Here is an 18,202-nt window from a genome sequence, read left to right on the forward strand (position 1 = left end):
ACCGGGGTTAGTTATATTTTTTCGGATTGTTCTTTCCTGCTCTTCCTCTTCGCAGTTCATGTGCTTATCCCCTACCGGTTTATCTTGCTTGCCATGAAGCCAAGTTATGGACAGCAGCAAAGTCAAAGACTCCGGTAGGGTTTAGCACACTACTAAACCGGCAAGAAAAAACGTTCAATAAGCAACCGGTAAACTGAAAAAATAAACATGTTACATGCAACTTTAGTAATGATAGTCCCCGAGAGTCATTCGAGGTTCCGACATCTTTTATTCATAGCAAATAAGGTACAAAAAGGAACTTCTTACAGCACCACTTCAAGAGTAGAAAGGACGCAACAAAGCTACATTCCATGGGCGTTTGGTCTCCTCTCCTGACTTGTCCGCCTTCCCTTTCTTCCATTCCTGTGCATCAATCAGGTAATAGGCATCATTGTGGAGAGCCTTGCTCACAATGAAAGGCCCTTCCCACGGGGGGAAAGCTTGTGCCGGCCTTCAGTGCGCTGCACTAGGCGTAGCACTAGGTCTCCTTCTCGAATACCCTCGGGTTAACCTTCCGGCTGTGATAGCGTCCGAGGTTTCGTCGGTAAATGGCTGTTCTTGCCAGAGCTAATTCTCTTGCTTCTTCTAGCAAGTCCACATCGTTTTCTCGGGCCTCTTTTACCTCTTCTTCGGTATAGAGCTGCACCCTTGGTGAATCATGGAGAATGTCGGTTGGTATGACCGCTTCTGCCCCATAAACCATAAAGAATGGCGTGTATCCGGTAGACCGGTTCGGAGTTGTTCTTAGACTCCACAGTACTGACGGCAGCTCATCGATCCAACACCCCGGCGATTTCTCCATCGCATCAATGAGTCTCGGTTTGATTCCGGAAAGTACCAAAGCGTTTGTTCTTTCAACCTGGCCATTGCCTTGCGGATGCGACACTGAGCACAGATCCAGCCGGATGTTTTTGTCTTCACAGAATCGCTTGAATTCTCCTTGAGCAAAATTTGAACCATTGTCAGTTATGATACTGTGTGGGTATCCATACCGCAGGATTACATCTTTTAGGAACTTTACCGTTGTGTGGCCATCACACTTTGCGATAGGCTTCACTTCCAGCCATTTGGTGAATTTGTCCACCATCACCAAAATGTGGGTCATGTTTCCCCTTGCGGTTTTGAATGGTCCAACCATGTCCAGGCACCAGACAGCGAATGGCCAAGTTAGCGGTATGGTCTTTAAACCGGATGATGGGGTATGATTTTGCTTGGCGTACCTCTGGCACCCGTTGCATTTTCTTACCATATCTTCCGCGTTCTCCAAAGCCATTGGCCAATAGAACCCATGCCGGAATACTTTTGCCACCAGCGCCCTTGATGAAGCGTGATGCCCGCACTCTCCTCGGTGAATTTCCTCAAGCATTTCTTTTCCCTCTTCCGGTTCCACACATCTTTGGAGGACACCGGTAACACTTCTCTTGTATACCTCGCCATTGATGATGGTGTAAGCTTTGGACCTCCTCTGTATCCTTCTGGATTCATTTTCGTCAACCGGCAAGGTGCCGTTGATCAGGAATTCCTTAATAGGTTTAACCCAAGATGGCGCTTCTCTAATCACAAACACCGGCATGTCTATATCCATGTTGTCCACGAGCGCTACCTCTGCCGGCATGGGTGTCGCAGTCCCCGAGCTTACCGGTGGAGTCCCCGGGCTTGTTGGAGCAGTCCCCGAGTGCGCCGGAACAGTCCCCGGGTTTCCTTCATCAATGTCCATTGGCACTACATGTGATTCCGGTACGAAAATTGATTCCGATTCCGGACTTGGTTTGATTGATGGAACTCTTAAGTGTGCCAAGGCTATTCCGGGGGGAATTTCCTGCCTCGACGAGCCTAGCTTGGATAGAGCATCCGCGGCTTCATTTTCAGCCCGCGGCACATGGTGAAACTCACACCCTTCGAAGAAGCCGGCAATCTTTTGCACATGAAACCGGTATGAGGCCATGTTGGCATCTTTTGCATCCCAATCTCCGGAACACTGCTGTACCACCAGATCTGAATCACCGTAGCAAATGATCCGGAGCGCTCCGATTTCTTTTGCGACCTTAAGCCCATGTATCAGAGCTTCGTATTCAGCGACATTGTTTGATGCCCTGAAGTGCACTTGTAGAACATACCGGAGGTGATCTCCCCTAGGTGAGGTGAGTACCACACCGGCACCCAGACCCTCCTTGAGTTTGGATCCGTCAAAGTGCATCTTCCAGTATTCTATCTTGTGCTCTGGCGGCTCGTATTGTATCTCCGCCCAATCGACCAAGAAATCAGCTAAGGCTTGCGATTTTATGGCATCTCTTCTTTCATACACCGGTACATATGGTGATAGCTGAATTGCCCATTTTGCAATCCGGCCGCTGGCGTCCTTGTTGCCCATGATATCGGAGATGGGTGCCTCACTCACCACCTTCATGGGGTGCTCCTCAAAGTAATGCTTGAGCTTCGTGGCGGCCATGAATACGCCATAAGTCATCTTTTGGAAGTGCGGGTAATTCTGCTTTGAGGAGGAGAGCACCTCGCTCAGGTAGTATACCGGCCTTTGCACGGTTTTTCCTTCCTCTTCTCGTTCCACCACAACCACAACACTAACCACCCGGTTCGTTGCCGCTATATAGAGCAGCATAGGTTCCCTTTCCAAAGGTGAGGCCAGTATTGGTGCGGTAACTAACATTGTTTTTAGCTCTTTAAACGCTGCGTCCGCCTGAGGGGTCCAGACGAAAGTATCGGATTTTTTCATTAGGGCATAAAGAGGCAAGGCCTTTTCTCCTAGCCTGCTTATGAACCGGCTTAGCGATGCCAAGCTTCCGGTAAACTTTTGCACATCTTTGAGTTCTCGCGGTATTGTCATTCTTTCTATCGCCCGGATTTTTACCGGATTCACCTCAATGCCCCGGCTTGATACAAGGAAACCGAGTAGCTTACCGGCAGGGACACCGAAAGTGCATTTTGCCGGATTGAGTTTCATCCGGAACCGTCTTAGGTTGTCAAATGTTTGTCGGATGTCATCGATTAAGGTGTATTTTACCTTAGTTTTTATCACGATATCATCCACATAGACTTGCACATTCTTTCCGATTTGATCAAACAAGCATTTTTGCATACAGCGCTGGTACGTTGCACCAGCGTTGCGCAAACCAAAAGGCATTGTAACATAGCAATAAGCCCCATGCGGGGTAATGAACGCAGCTTTTATTTGATCTTCCTTTTTCAAAGGGATTTGGTGGAAACCGGAATATGCATCCGAAAAGACAACAACTCACACCCAACAGTAGAATCAATCACTTGATCGATTCGGGGCAAAGGGAAAGGATCTCTTGGGCAAGCCTTGTTGAGGTTGGTGTAGTCGATGCACATGCGCCACACCTTCGGAGCTTGTGCCTCCAGGTTCTCATCTTTTTTCTTCTCGACCATCACCGGATTAGCCAGCCACTCTGTGTGCGTGACCTCCACGATGAAACCGGCAACCAACAGCTTTGTCACTTCTTCTCCAATGATCTTCCTCCTATCTTCTGCGAACCGGCGCAATGGTTGTCTCACCGGCTTGGCATCCTTCCGGACGTTTAGAGAGTGCTCAGCCAGCTCCCTCGGAACTCCTACCAAGTCATAAGTAGACCAGGCAAAAATGTTCCGATTCTCACGGAGGAAGCTGATGAGCGCGATTTCCTATGCTTGACTGAGGCCGGCACCGATACGAACGGTGCGCTCTGGGTAAGCCGGATCCAGCACAATATCCTTTGTCTCGTTCGTCGGCTTGAATGCCGGTGAGGCCAAGTTTCCACTCATTGCCGCTAAGCTCAACTTTGAGGACTGAGCCAGCGCAACAGCAGTTTGCATTCTTTTCTTTTCCTCCGCTATCACCAGCGATTCTGCCAGGTTTGATCCGGCGGAAGCGGTTTCCATCGAGACTTTATAGTTTCCCACCACGGTCAAGGGTCCACGAGGTGCCGGCATCTTCATCTTGAGGTAAGCCGTATGGGTTGAGGCCATGAAAGCTGCCAATGCCGGCCTTCCCAGCAATGCATGGTAAGGACTATCTAAGTCCACCACCTCGAATTCAATGTTTTCAACACGACAATTGTCACGTCCTCCAAACGATACATCCACCCGAACTTTTCCTATTGGGGCACAAGACAAACCCGGAACGATCCCGTGGAAAGTTGTACGAGTTGGCTGTAGCATATTCTCTGTTATGCCCAGTGTACGCATGGTATGCTTGTACATGATGTTTATGCTGCTGCCGTTGTCTATCAGCACCTTGCTGAATTTTACCCGAGTTTCCGTCCCCTTCATGATTGGGTCCACAACAAGAGCGTATCCGCCCGGATTCGGCATGATTTTGGGGTGATCCTTGAACGACCAGGTGATTTCCTGATCTGACCATAACATGTATTTGGGTACTGCCGGCTTCACCGCGCGGAGGATCATGGACCCACTGCTTCTTAGGACCCGCCCATGGCTTCTTTTTCTGGCCCCAGGGTTTCTTCTCGACCCACTGCTTCTTAGGACCCGCCCATGGCTGCGATCCGGTTTTCTGTCTCTGGCTGCCGCTGGCATCATAATTTTCTTGCACAGCAGCAACTTGCTGCGGAGCATATCTTCGATCCGGGAAATCTTCCCTTCTTTTGTTGTTTCGGTTGTCCGGGTATTGCTCTTGTCGCTGCTGAGGCGGGTTCGACTGCTCCGGCTCAGCTTGTACTGCCGGTTGCATTGGGTCTCCCAACGCATAGTTTTCCGCCACTCGCATCATTTCTGCCAATGTGCTTGGCATATTCCTCTGCAGCCTTTGCCACAGTGGTGATCCCCTCCGGCATCCTTGACTGAACCAAGCGATCGCTTGTGCTTCAATCACTCCTTCACATGTGTTTCTCATTGAGTTCCACCGGGTGAGATAATCCCGGTCTGTTTCACCTGCACGCTGCTGGCACAACGCGAGCTGCTGGGGCCGGTTTGGCCTCTTGTAAGTGCTACTGAAGTTGCTTACGAAGGCTTCCTCAAAGTCCAACCATCCATTAATGCTTCCCGCCGGCAGGTTATTAAGCCAGATCCACGCAGGTCCTACCAGGTAGGATGGTATGATTCTTACCGCCCAACGCCGGTTTACTCCGCCACCCGCTACGTAAACAGCAGTGACATAGTCCGCCAACCAATCTTCCGGCTTAGTTGTGCCGTCATATGTTTTTGTATCCCGGGGCAATTGGAAATTGCGTACAGGTGGCTCTTCTCTCATGATTCGTGGGCCAAATCACTTTGGTCCAGGAGGACCCTCAGATTCAATCATCTCAGAGAGATACACTCTGTCTAGCCTGTGCCTCGCATCCTGGCTTGGCAGGTATCTTTCCCCCAGCCGTTCCCCCAAAGGGTTCCGGCGGGCTTTGGTTCGTTCCACCTCGGAATCTGACTCATCATATCTTTCCGGTTCCGCGGCTCTTGCATGCCGGTGCCCTGGTGGTGGCATTTCTTCCTCCGCATACGCTGCCCTCGCAGCTCGATAGTTTTGCCCGGTTTCATATCTACCGACATGATTGTTTCCGGCATAGCCTCCCTTGGCGTAGCCCCGATCTGCCCCTTGGATTTTTCTACCGGCATCTTGTTTCCCGGCTTTTTGTTTTCCGGCAAGAACCGGATCATACACACTCATCTGCCGTGCATTCTTTTCTCTTTCTTTCCTTCTGTCCGGATGGGGGGACGATGCCTGCCCATGGGACTTGCTTCCGGCATTCTTTGTTGAACGCGCGGATTTTGAGGCCGCTGCCTCGTTCAGCTTAGCTAGCTGCTCAGCATTCTGCTGCTCGATAGTTTCCAGCAGCTCTCTAACACGCTCTTGCTGTTTTGCTAAAGCGTCTCCGGAAAGCGATTCACATAGTTCTACTGCAGCTTTAGCAGCTTTTATAGTTTTATCCGGGCTACTGTACTTAGGTTTTTCTACAATGCTCACAGACACAGATGCACTTTTGCCGGCAAGAACTTCCTTGCGCAAATCCTGATCTAGATTGCGAGCCTTAAGCCGGTTTTCCGGTATCCTAGCAGCATGAGCACTAACTGAAGCAAAACCATGGGCTGCGTTGTACTCACGTAGGGTTAGGTTCAGCTCGCGCTGAGCCCGGATGATGTCGACGCCACCGGTAAGCAGCGCCTTGCGCGTGGCCTCTAGCTCCTCCTGAGCCTTTGCCGGGTCGATGTTCTGCGCGATGGGTGTGGCCAGCGTGTGCATCGCCGCTTGAAGAGGGGTTGCCGGTGGCGCTGAAGATGCTCCCGCGGCGCCCGCGTCACGCTCCAGCGTCGGTTTTGCCGGGCGGGTTGATGCCGCACATTCAGCTCCTTCCTCCACAGCTCCTTTGCCGGTGTTGACCACACCAGCCATCATGACCTCCACGCTGCCGGCGGCGCGGCCTGCACATAGCCACCTTGGCGGATCCGGCGCCACCAGCACCGGCGAGAGGCGCTGGCGCAGAGGAACGGTGCCGAAGTAGACGCGGAGGCTGCCGAACTCGATGGTGCGGCCGTTCTGCGGGAACTTGCCGCCGTTGGCGAAGCAGCCTGCGTTGTCGTTGATGAAGTCCATGTTGTAGATGCGTTGCACGAGCGCGGACACCGTGCGCTCGCCGTTGATGTCGAGGATGCCCGCCCGAATATGAACTCCAGCAAGCGCCACTTCATGCCCCACGGTGGGCGCCAACTGTCGTCGTGGTGAACAGACAGATGCCATAGGATGGCTTATGTTGGGGCCGAATGGACGCTAGAGGATTCGGGGGAGGGTTTGTGATTAGACGGGATGAACTTCCGGATGGTTTCCTCAAGAACTTGGCCAAGGCCAGAGGTTGAAGAAGAAAGGCACAAGGAAGAACTCTCTCTAGATCATCTTCTCTATTGATCACCACAGGTTACAGGTTTGAGCTTACAAGGTTCCAATCTCTATATTCCGCGCGTATGAAGGAGGCTCCCCCCTCTCCTTATATAGGGGAGAGGGTGGCTTACAGGGCAAGAAACCCTAATGGCATCTTTGACTAGACAAACTACTTTACAAAGATACTTTATAAAGCTACTTTAATCATAGATGACGCCGGGGTCTTCTTTAAACAGGGAGGCTGACGTCCTCCGGCTTCTTTGATCGTCATCCTCCTCTTTACCGTCAGGCCTTCGTTTAAAGCCACTTTGCTTAGCTCACCGTTGTCCTCTAGCTCTGGGAGCATCTTTGACCAGTCCTTCCGACATGCTCTTCCTTCCGGTGTTCCGGTATCTTTTCTATCCGGTCCCGGTATACCCCTCTTGGGGATACCGGCTTAGCTTTACTTAGCCAAACTCTTATCTTTGAGCTCCGGTATAAATATTAAACCGGTATCTTGATGGATAAGACCATCCGGTTTGGCATGCCTTTGGCATACCGGGGGTCATCCCCCCAACAAGTAGCAACATCACATCTACAATCTTAGAAGTTATTGTCACTCTTCCAGAAAACTAGAGGCATGAACCTACTATCGAGCATAAATACCCCCTCTTGGAGTCACAAGCATCTACTTGGCCAGAGTATCTACTAGCAATGGAGAGCATGCAAGATCACAAATGACATATGACAAGAATATATAATCGATCTCAACATAGTATTCAATATTCATCGGATCCTAGCAAACACAACATGTAGCATTACATAAGGATGATCTTGATCATGTAGGGCAACTCACAAGATCTAAACATGAGGCACAAATTGGATAAGACAATCATCTAGCTACTTCTATGGACCCATAGTCCAGGGATGAACTACTCACGCATCACTTGAGGCGTGCGACGATGTAGATGCCTCCAGCGATGATTTCCCCCTCTGGCAGGGTGCCGGGAAGAGCTTCAGAACCCTCCCGAGCTAGGGTCTGCAATGGCGGCCGCGACAGAACTTTTCGTGGATGGAGGGTCAGGTGTTTCAGGGTTTTCACGTCGGAGGGAATTTATATGCGGAAGGGCGAGGTCGGTGGGCGCCGGGTGGGCCCACACCACCCCTAGGCACGGGCCAAGGCCAGGCCGTGCCTATGGTTGGTCTGGCTGGCTCCTGGATCACCTCCATCTCTCCTATGGACTCAATCTTTGTTTCTGTAAAATAGCAACTTCGGCTTTTGTTTCGTCTAATTTCAAGATTATTTCCTGTACAACTTTTCTAAAATACAAAACAGCAGAAAACAGGGAACTGACACTGTGGCATCTTGTTAATAGGTTAGTGCCGAAAAATGCATAAAAGTGTCACGAAGTGTAAATAAACCATATAGAAATTAGTGTAAAATAAGCATGGAGCATCAAAAATTATAGATACGTTTGCAACGTATCACTAGTCACTAGACTTGTTAAGATATCGTACAAGTGGGAGTGATTTGAAACAATTGGAGTAGAGATTTATTTGTATGCTCAGTTAATTGTGAAAGTTCTTACTCTAATTCATTTAGTTAACCGAGTCTTGCCTTGGAAATAATATTGCCAAACACGTACAACAAGAATAAGTCTTAAAATTATGACTTGTATGATGATCAATTGTCTTAAGGGTTTAACTTTGAAGATACTTAACTCCATAGATGTTGTGATAGACTTGATAGCACTCTTGATAGGAGTCGTTTGATGGAATTGAAGTCTAGTGGTAGCTGAGACGCATGCCAAGATGTAAGGTTGTATATAAATATGAGATATTGTTTTACACGTGTCAACATATGCATTAGTGTCTGACATTGCTTTATGCGTGTCAACACGACTGTTGTGCACACTCTTGGGATACTAGCAGCATTGGCCCCCATGATTGTCACAATCCTACAAGGCCATTCATGAATTTTACTAGGAAACTATCAAAGGAATTCGAAAGATATCACTTCTCAAGTCTTAGCATGAACTCGCTACTATTAGATAAATATATTCTTGAAAGGCAATGAATGGATAGTAAGTGTTTTGATAGCCTTGATCGATTGATGTGGACGTAATTAAGATACTTCATTGCTTATACCTCTTTATACATGGATACTCATACTTAATTTGATGATAATAATTAAACTTCCAGTGTTCCTTGGCAAAATGAGAGTTAACTACTTAAGCTAGAGTAATTATTTCCACAACTAGCTATTCATACTTATAATCTTTATTGTGATTGCCTCGAGTTACCAAATGCTTGTATTATACTTTTGGCACTTCTCTAATTATGCTAAGCTTTCAAATGGAAGAAGTGTTGAACTCATAAGGTTACCACATGTAAGTGACTTTGCTTTCTTGTTGTTTTGGTTTAAACGCCAAGTTCCTTAATTATGGTTCTTTGTTTCTTGCTCGAGGATGATCAAGTTTAAGCTGGGAGAAGTTGATGGCTGTGAAATACGCCATATTTTCTCGCGTTTAAACCCTTAGCTAAGTCAAGAAATTGACTAAGTTTACCTCTCAACTTGCCACTAATGCCTAATTAATGCAAATATATGCAATCTCTTCTATTTTTGGATGTTGTGCAGGAAATCACGTCATAATGGCAAATGAACCTGCAATTACTGAAGAAAATCACGCCACAAGCATGGCAAAGTTGACTACACTCGGAAAGGCGGTTCCTGGAGCTTTAACGGGCATCGTTAGTGTAAGGGTATATTGCCCCTATGTGTGGTTTTGGTAATTAATGACAACCCCTATGGACTAATGTTTTCATTGAGTTTATATGAAGGAATATTCCATAGGTACTACTTGTATTCCATGTGTTGGATTCAAGTATGGATGCCATGAAGATAAAGATATACCTTGTGTATTGGCATCAAGATCATCAATTTGAAGATATATATGTGATATGATCAAGAAGAAGAAATGAAGATAGAGTTCTTATGTGGAACTCAGTATTAGCCATGCTCTAGCTTATATGATAAGCAATGAATGGTCAAGATCTTGAGAGCTTGATTCCAAGTGAAGAATTCAAGTTATGGCTCTAAGTCGGTGTCATGATAGTCTCATAAGTTGAGCTATGGTTGACTAAGATTTAGAGCATGCAAACAAATGAAGAATTCTTTATACACATCAAGATAGTATGATAGAGCATGAGAAGATACAAGGTTGACCAATACAAAGAGTGAAGAATAGATTCAAGTTTGTTCAACACATGAAGCATGAAGAATGTGCCACGTGAAGTCACGTGGTATGGTAAGCCTTGTAAATTATGCTTCATGAACTAACCCATCATATATGTGCCCTTGTGTTGTCTATGTGGGTTAGGTATCTTTCCATGGGCATGCATCAAAAGTGAGATCTCATATAGCCCATGAGCGGATGATGTCAAGTGGTGATTGATGTCTACGGGTGCTTCTATTCTTGTAGACAGTGTTGGGCCTCCAAGAGCAGAGGTTTGTAGAACAGCAGCAAGTTTCCCTTAAGTGGATTACCCAAGGTTTATCGAACTCGGGGAGGAAGAGGTCAAAGATATCCCTCTCAAGCAACCCTGTAATCACAAAGCAAGAAGTCTCTTGTGTCCCCAACACACCAAATACACTTGTCAGGTGTATAGGTGCACTAGTTCGGCGAAGAGATAGTGAAATACAAGTAATATGGATGTATATGAGTGGTAATAGCAATCTGAATAAAATATGGCAGCGGGTAAACATGCAACAAAACAGTAAACAAACGGAGATTCGATGCTTGGAAGCAAGGCCTAGGGATCCTGCTTTCACTAGTGGACACTCTCAACAATGATCACATAATAGGACTACTCTACACTCTTTTGTTGGATGATGAACACCACTAATCGTGTAGGATTACACGAACCCTCAATGCCGGAGTTAACAAGCTCCACGATATTCGATATTCATGTTTAAGTAACCTTAGAGTGCAAGATAGATCAACACAATTACACCAAGAACTAACATAGCGTGCACACTGTCACCATCACACCATGAAGGGGGCATAGATCACATCAACACTATCATAGTAATAATTAACTCCATAACCTACAAGAGATTATGATCATAATCTACGCCAAGTACTAACACGGATGCACACACTCGTCACCATTACACCGTGAAGGAGGAATAGAGTACTTTAATAACATCACTAGAGTAGCACATAGATAATATTCAACTAGATCACATAAAGAGAGAGATGAACCACATAGCTACAACGGAGCCCTCAGCCCCGGGGGTGAATTACTCCCTCCTCATCATGGAGACAGCGATGGCGGTGAAGATGGCGGTGGAGACGGCGGTGGAGATGACTCCGGGGGCAATTCCCCGTCCGGCAGGGTGCGGGAACAGAGACTTCGTCCCCCGAATCTTGATTTCGCGATGGCGGCGGCTCGGAAGGTTTTCTCGGGTCTCGTCTTCTCCGTCGGTGTTTTTAGGTCGGGGACGATTAAATAGGCGAAGAGATGGAGTCGGAGGGGCCACGGGGTGCCCACACCACGGGGGGCGCCCCCCCGGGCCGCGCCGGGTGTGGTGTGGGGCCCCCCGGCTCCCCTCTCGTCCTTCTCCGGTGCTCCGGAAGCTTCCGGGAATTATAAGGTCCTCGGTCTTGATTTCGTCCGATTCCGAAAATATTTCTTTACTAGGATTTCGAAACCAAAAACAGCGAGAAAACAGCAAGCGGCCTTTCGGCATCTCGTCAATAGGTTAGTTCGGAAAACGCATAATAATGACATATAATGTGTATAAAACATGTAGGTATCATCAATAAAGTAGCATGGAACATAAGAAATTATAGATACGTTTGGGACGTATCAAGCATCCCCAAGCTTAGTTCCTACTCGCCCTCGAGTAGGTAAACGATAACAATGATAATTTCTTAAGTGACATGCCATCATAACCTTGATCATACTATTGTAAAGCACATGAGATGAATGCAGAGATTCGAAGCAATGATGAAGATAATGAGTAAACAAATGAATCATATAACAAAGACTTTTCATGAATAATACTTTCAAGACAAGCATCAATAAGTCTTGCATAAGAGTTAACTCATAAGCAATAAATTCTTAGTAGAAAGCTTTGAAACAACACAAAGGAAGATATAAGTTTCAGCGGTTGCTTTCAACTTTAACATGTATACCTCGTGGATAATTATCAACACAAAGTAATATAACAAGTGCAATAGGTAAACATGTAAGAATCAATGCACATAGTTCACACAAGTGTTTGCTTCTAAGATAGAAAGAATAGGTAAACTGACTCAACAATAAAGTAAAAGAATGGTCCTTCAAAGAGGAAAGCATCGATTGCTATATTTGTGCTAGAGCTTTGATTTTGAAAACATATAGAGAGCATAAAAGTAGAGTTTTGAGAGGTGTTTGTTGTTGTCAACGAATGGTAGCGGGTACTCTAACCCCCTTGCCAGACAAACCTTCAAAGAGCGGCTCCCATTTTATTTTATTTTTGGGTGGCACTCCTTCCAACCTTTCTTTCACAAACCATGGCTAACCGAATCCTCGGGTGCACTGCCAACAATCTCATACCATGAAGGAGTGCCTTTTTATTTTAGTTTTATTATGATGACACTCCTCCCCACCTTTGCTTTCTCAAGCCATGGCTAACTGAATCCTTCGGGTGCCGTCCAACAATCACATACCATGGAGGAGTGTCTATTTTTGTTAATTAATTTGGGACTGGGAATCCCATTGCCAGCTCTTTTTGCAAAATTATTGGATAAGCGGATGAAGCCACTAGTCCATTGGTGAAAGTTGCCCAACAAGATTGAAAGATAAACACCACATACTTCCTCATGAGCTATAAAACATTGACACAAATAAGAGGTAATAACTTTTGAATTGTTTAAAGATAGCACTCAAGCAATTTACTTTGGAATGGCGGAGAAATACCATGTAGTAGGTAGGTATGGTGGACACAAATGGCATGAATATTGGCTCAAGTATTTGGATGCATGAGAAGTATTCCCTCTCTATACAAGGTTTAGGCTAGCAAGGTTATTTGAAGCAAACTCAAGTATAAAATGGTGCAGCAAGACTCACATATAAACATATTGTAAGCATTATAAGACTTTCCATCGTCTCCTTGTTGTTCAAACACCTCAACCAGAAAATATCTAGACTTAGAGAGACCAATCATGCAAACCAAATTTTAACAAGCTCTATGTAATTATTCATTAATGGGTACAAGGTACATGATGCAAGAGCTTAAACAAGATCTATATGAGCACAACAATTGCCAAGTATCACATTATTCAAGACATTACACCAATTACTACATGTAGCATTTCCCGTTTCCAATCATATAACAATTAACGAAGCAGTTTCAACCTTCGCCATGAAAATTAAAAGCTAAGAACACATGTGTTCATACGAACCAGCGGAGCATGTCTCTCTCCCAAACAATCATTTATTCAAACAAAAACAAAAACAAAAATATACAGACGCTCCAAGTAAAGTACATAAGATGTGACCGAATAAAAATATAGTTTCAAGAGAAGGAACACGATACTTTGTCGATGAAGAAGGGATGCCTTGGGCATCCCCAAGCTTAGATGCTTGAGTCTTCTTGAAATATGCAGGGATGAACCACCGGGGCATCCCCAAGCTTAGACTTTTCATTCTTCTTGATCGTAGTATATCATCCTCCTCTCTTGACCCTTGAAAACTTCCTTCACACCAAACTTCAAGCAAACTCATTAGAGGGTTAGTGCATAATCAAAAATTCACATGTTCAGAGGTGACACAAACATTCTTTTCACTTCTGGACATTGCATAAAGCTACTTGGACATTAATGGATCAAAGAAATTCATCCAACATAGCAAAAGAGGCAATGCGAAATAAAAGGCAGAATCTGTCAAAAACAGAACAGTCCGTAAAGACGAATTTTAAGATGGCACCAGACTTGCTCAAATGGAAAAACTCAAAACTAATGAAAGTTGCGTACATATCTGAGGATCACGCTCGTAAATTGGCAGATTTTTTCGAATTTTCTACAGAGAACTGTGCCCAGATTCATGACAGACAGCAATGCTGTTTCTGCGCAGCGATCCCAAATATAACATCAACTTTGACATAGAAACTTTACTTGGCACAAAAACATGATAAGGAGAGGTTGCTACAGTAGTAAACAACTTCCAAGACACAAATATAAAACAAAGTACTGTAGCAAAATAACACATGGGTTATCTCCCAAGAAGTTCTTTCTTTATAGCCATTAAGATGGGCTCAGCAATTTTGGTGATGCACCCGCAAGAAATAGTATTTGAAGCAAAAGAGAGCTTCAAGAGGCAATTCAAAACACATTTGAGCCTAACATGCTTCCTATGCAGAAGAATCTTGTACACAAATGAATTCATGAAGAACAAAGTGACAAGTATAAAAGGATAAAACACGAGTAACTTCAAGATTCTCAACATAAAGAGGGGAAACTTAATATTATTAAGATGAATATAACCATGTTTACCTCTCTCATAATAACTTTCAGTAGCATCATTGATGAAATCCACAATATACCCATCACTTAAAACATTCTTATCATGGTTCCTATGCATAGAAATATCATTAATTTTGGCATAAGAAGAGTTATTCTCATTAATAGTAATTGGAGCAAGATTATTATCAAGAATTTGAACATGGTAAACAAGTTGCATATTAAAAGAATTGTTTTTGGTAATCCAATCATGACTATGACAAGTTTCATAAGGATAGTTATAACCTATATCATAGCATTCTTTATAATAATCATCAAAGATCGGAGGCACGAGTGTCATCATAAGAAATAGAATAGTTATCTTTCACAGTCGATTTATCTATGACCATACCATCATTGTTATTAGAAGGAGATGTATCAAGAACATAATGACCAGTAGCAAAAGGATTTTCAAACACCTCTTCCCCAAGCTTAGAGCTTTCCATATCATTATGGGAGGAAGCATGGATAGCACTGACACTATGGAAATTATTATCATTTTCAGAATTAGTTTCCCAGAGATTTGTAATATCAAAAGTAGTATGCTCATCCAAATCATGATCGCTAATGTATGTAAAGGGCATAGGAAGATCATCGTATTCAGATTCATTATCACAATAATCATTAGGAGCAACATACTTACGGTTACCTAGCGTTATCTCATTCACGCGGGGATACGCCGTTACCTCTTTCTTTTTATTCTCCTTCTTCTTCTTCTTCTTCTTCTTCGTTCCCTTCTTCTTCTTCTTCTCTTCTTCCCTCTCCTCACTCCCTCCTTCAGGAGGAAGAGGCTTGAAGGGTGGCTTGTCCGCATAACCTGATTTACTTTTAGAAACAATAGAAGAAACTTGGGAGGATCCCTCCTTTTCATTAATTAATTGAAAACACACAGCGGTCCTATCATATTTTGGCAAGGTGTCATCTTCTAAAATATTACGTATGTAAGTATTTGTATGGCAATTATTAATGCAGTAAGAAAAACACCCATGCGAGGACATCATCAATATCAAGATCGTTAATATTTAACAAGGAAATTTTTCTTGATAACTCTTCACACTTCAAAAATAAGGTAAGTTCATCATGCTGATTAGGAATAATTTCATCATCACAATACAAATTTGCAGCACTCATGGGGTTCGAATTATCATTGGAGGAGCATTGAAAATTAAAATGACCAACTTTATGGCAAAGTTCACAAATAAAAGGATAGAGGGCACACACTTTTTCTCCAAGATCATCTAGAGCTCTAGACCACTTTCTAGTTTTTTCATTTCTGTGATGGATACAATATTCATCTTCTATTTGATTAATTCCACAAGGTCTATGTATTCCACAAAAATTAACATGCTTATAGGAAATAGCATTCTTAGGAGTTTGAGCACGCTTATTGCAATCATTAACAACAATTTCATTCTTCATGCAAGCGTCTTTAAAAGGTTCATGATACTTATCAAAATTCTTCCTAGGCAATTCAATGTGAGAAGCAAAAGCTTTATAAAGATTTGCAGCAACTTGAGAGTCAAGACCATAAGTAGCACTCATATTTCGAAATTTACCACTATCCATGAAAGTTTCAATGCATTCATAATCATAATTTATACCCGACTCTTTACCTTTGTCGTTCTCCCAATCTTCGAGCGTTCTCCTTAATCCGATCAAGAAGGTCCCTTTTAAACTCTTCTTTATTGCTCGTGAATGATCCGGAACAAGTAGTATCCAGCAAGGTCTTATCTTGAAAAGAAAGTCTTGCATAGAAATTATCAATGATGATATTACACGGAAGCTCATGATTGGGGCATTTGAGCATTAAAGTCTTCAATCTCTCCCATGCTTGGGCAATACTCTCTCCATCATGAGGCCAAAAATTATATATATGGTTTCGATCTTTGTGAATTTCACTTGGAGGATAGAACTTGGAATAAAATAGAGGCACAATATCCTTCCAATCAAGAGAGCGCCGAGTCCTTCAATAGTTTATACCAATGCGCCGCTTCACCAGATAGCGACATAACAAATAATTTCTTTCTAACTTCATCCATTGAAATACCTGCACACTTGAATAACCCGCATAATTCATGCAAAAACAGTAAATGATTCCTAGGATGGACAGTTCCATCCCCTTCATAGCGGTTATTCATAACACGTTCAATAATTTCCATAGGTATTTTATACGGAATACTTTCAGCGAGTGGATTTAAAGTATCAGAAGCATCATTAGAGTTATCGCATATGGGAGATAAAGCATCATCAGAGCAAAATATTTCTTCTAAAGCGGAGGAGCAAAAAAGATTATTTTTATGTAAACTAGCTTCCCCAAGCTTAGACTTCTTCATAGCATTAGCGAGTAATTGCATTCATACTAATAACATTGCTATTATCATGTAAATAAGGTTCCATAGGTTTTTTAATTTTCGCATCAAACAATTCTAAATTAGGAAAAAGATTAAAAAGCTCACCAATTTTTTTGTTGTTTTCCATTATGCCTAACTAGTGAAAATAAAAACAAGAAACAAAAAGATGTAATTGCAGAGTCTAAAGGAAATAGCTTCGAGCACACACACAATGGCGCCAGAAAAGTACTGTTACACGGAACCGGAGTATGAGTGCCTTTTACCTTTCCTCCCCGGCAACGGCGCCGGAAAAGTGCTTGATGTCTACGGGTGCTTCTATTCTTGTAGACGGTGTTGGGCCTCCAAGAGCGAGAGGTTTGTAGAACGGCAGCAAGTTTCCCTTAAGTGGATTACCCAAGGTTTATCGAACTCGGGGAGGAAGAGGTCAAAGATATCCCTCTCAAGCAACCACAGCAATCACAAAGCAAGAAGTCTCTTGTGTCCCCAACACACCAAATACACTTGTCGAGTGTATAGGTGCACTAGTTCGGCGAAGAGATAGTGAAATACAAGTAATATGGATGTATATGAGTGGTAATAGCAATCTGAATAAAATATGGCAGCGAGTAAACATGCAACAAAACGATAAACAAACGGAGATTCGATGCTTGGAAGCAAGGCCTAGGGATCCTGCTTTCACTAGTGGACACTCTCAACAATGATCACATAATAGGACTACTCTACACTCTTTTGTTGGGTGATGAACACCACTAACTATGTAGGATTACACGAACCCTCAATGCCGGAGTTAACAAGCTCCACAGTATTCGATATTCATGTTTAAGTAACCTTAGAGTGCAAGATAGATCAACACAATTACACCAAGAACTAACATAGCGTGCACACTGTCACCATCACACCATGAAGGAGGCATAGATCACATCAACACTATCATAGTAATAATTAACTCCATAACCTACAAGAGATTATGATCATAATCTACGCCAAGTACTAACACGGATGCACACACTCGTCACCATTACACCGTGAAGGAGGAATAGAGTACTTTAATAACATCACTAGAGTAGCACATAGATAATATTCAACTAGATCACATAAAGAGAGAGATGAACCACATAGCTACAGCGGAGCCCTCAGCCCCGGGGGTGAATTACTCCCTCCTCATCATGGAGACGGCGATGGCGGTGAAGATGGCGGTGGAGACGGCGGTGGAGATGACTCCGGGGGCAATTCCCCGTCCGGCAGGGTGCCGGAACAGAGACTTCTGTCCCCCGAATCTTGATTTCGCGATGGCGGCGGCTCTGGAAGGTTTTCTCGGGTCTCGTCTTCTCCGTCGGTGTTTTTAGGTCAGGGACGATTAAATAGGCGAAGAGATGGAGTCGGAGGGGCCACGGGGTGCCCACACCACAGGGGGGCGCGCCCCCCCCTGGGCCGCGCCGGGGTGTGGT

The sequence above is a fragment of the Lolium rigidum genome, chromosome 1 (genome assembly GCF_022539505.1).
Source record: "Lolium rigidum isolate FL_2022 chromosome 1, APGP_CSIRO_Lrig_0.1, whole genome shotgun sequence".
Taxonomy (NCBI): domain Eukaryota; kingdom Viridiplantae; phylum Streptophyta; class Magnoliopsida; order Poales; family Poaceae; genus Lolium; species Lolium rigidum.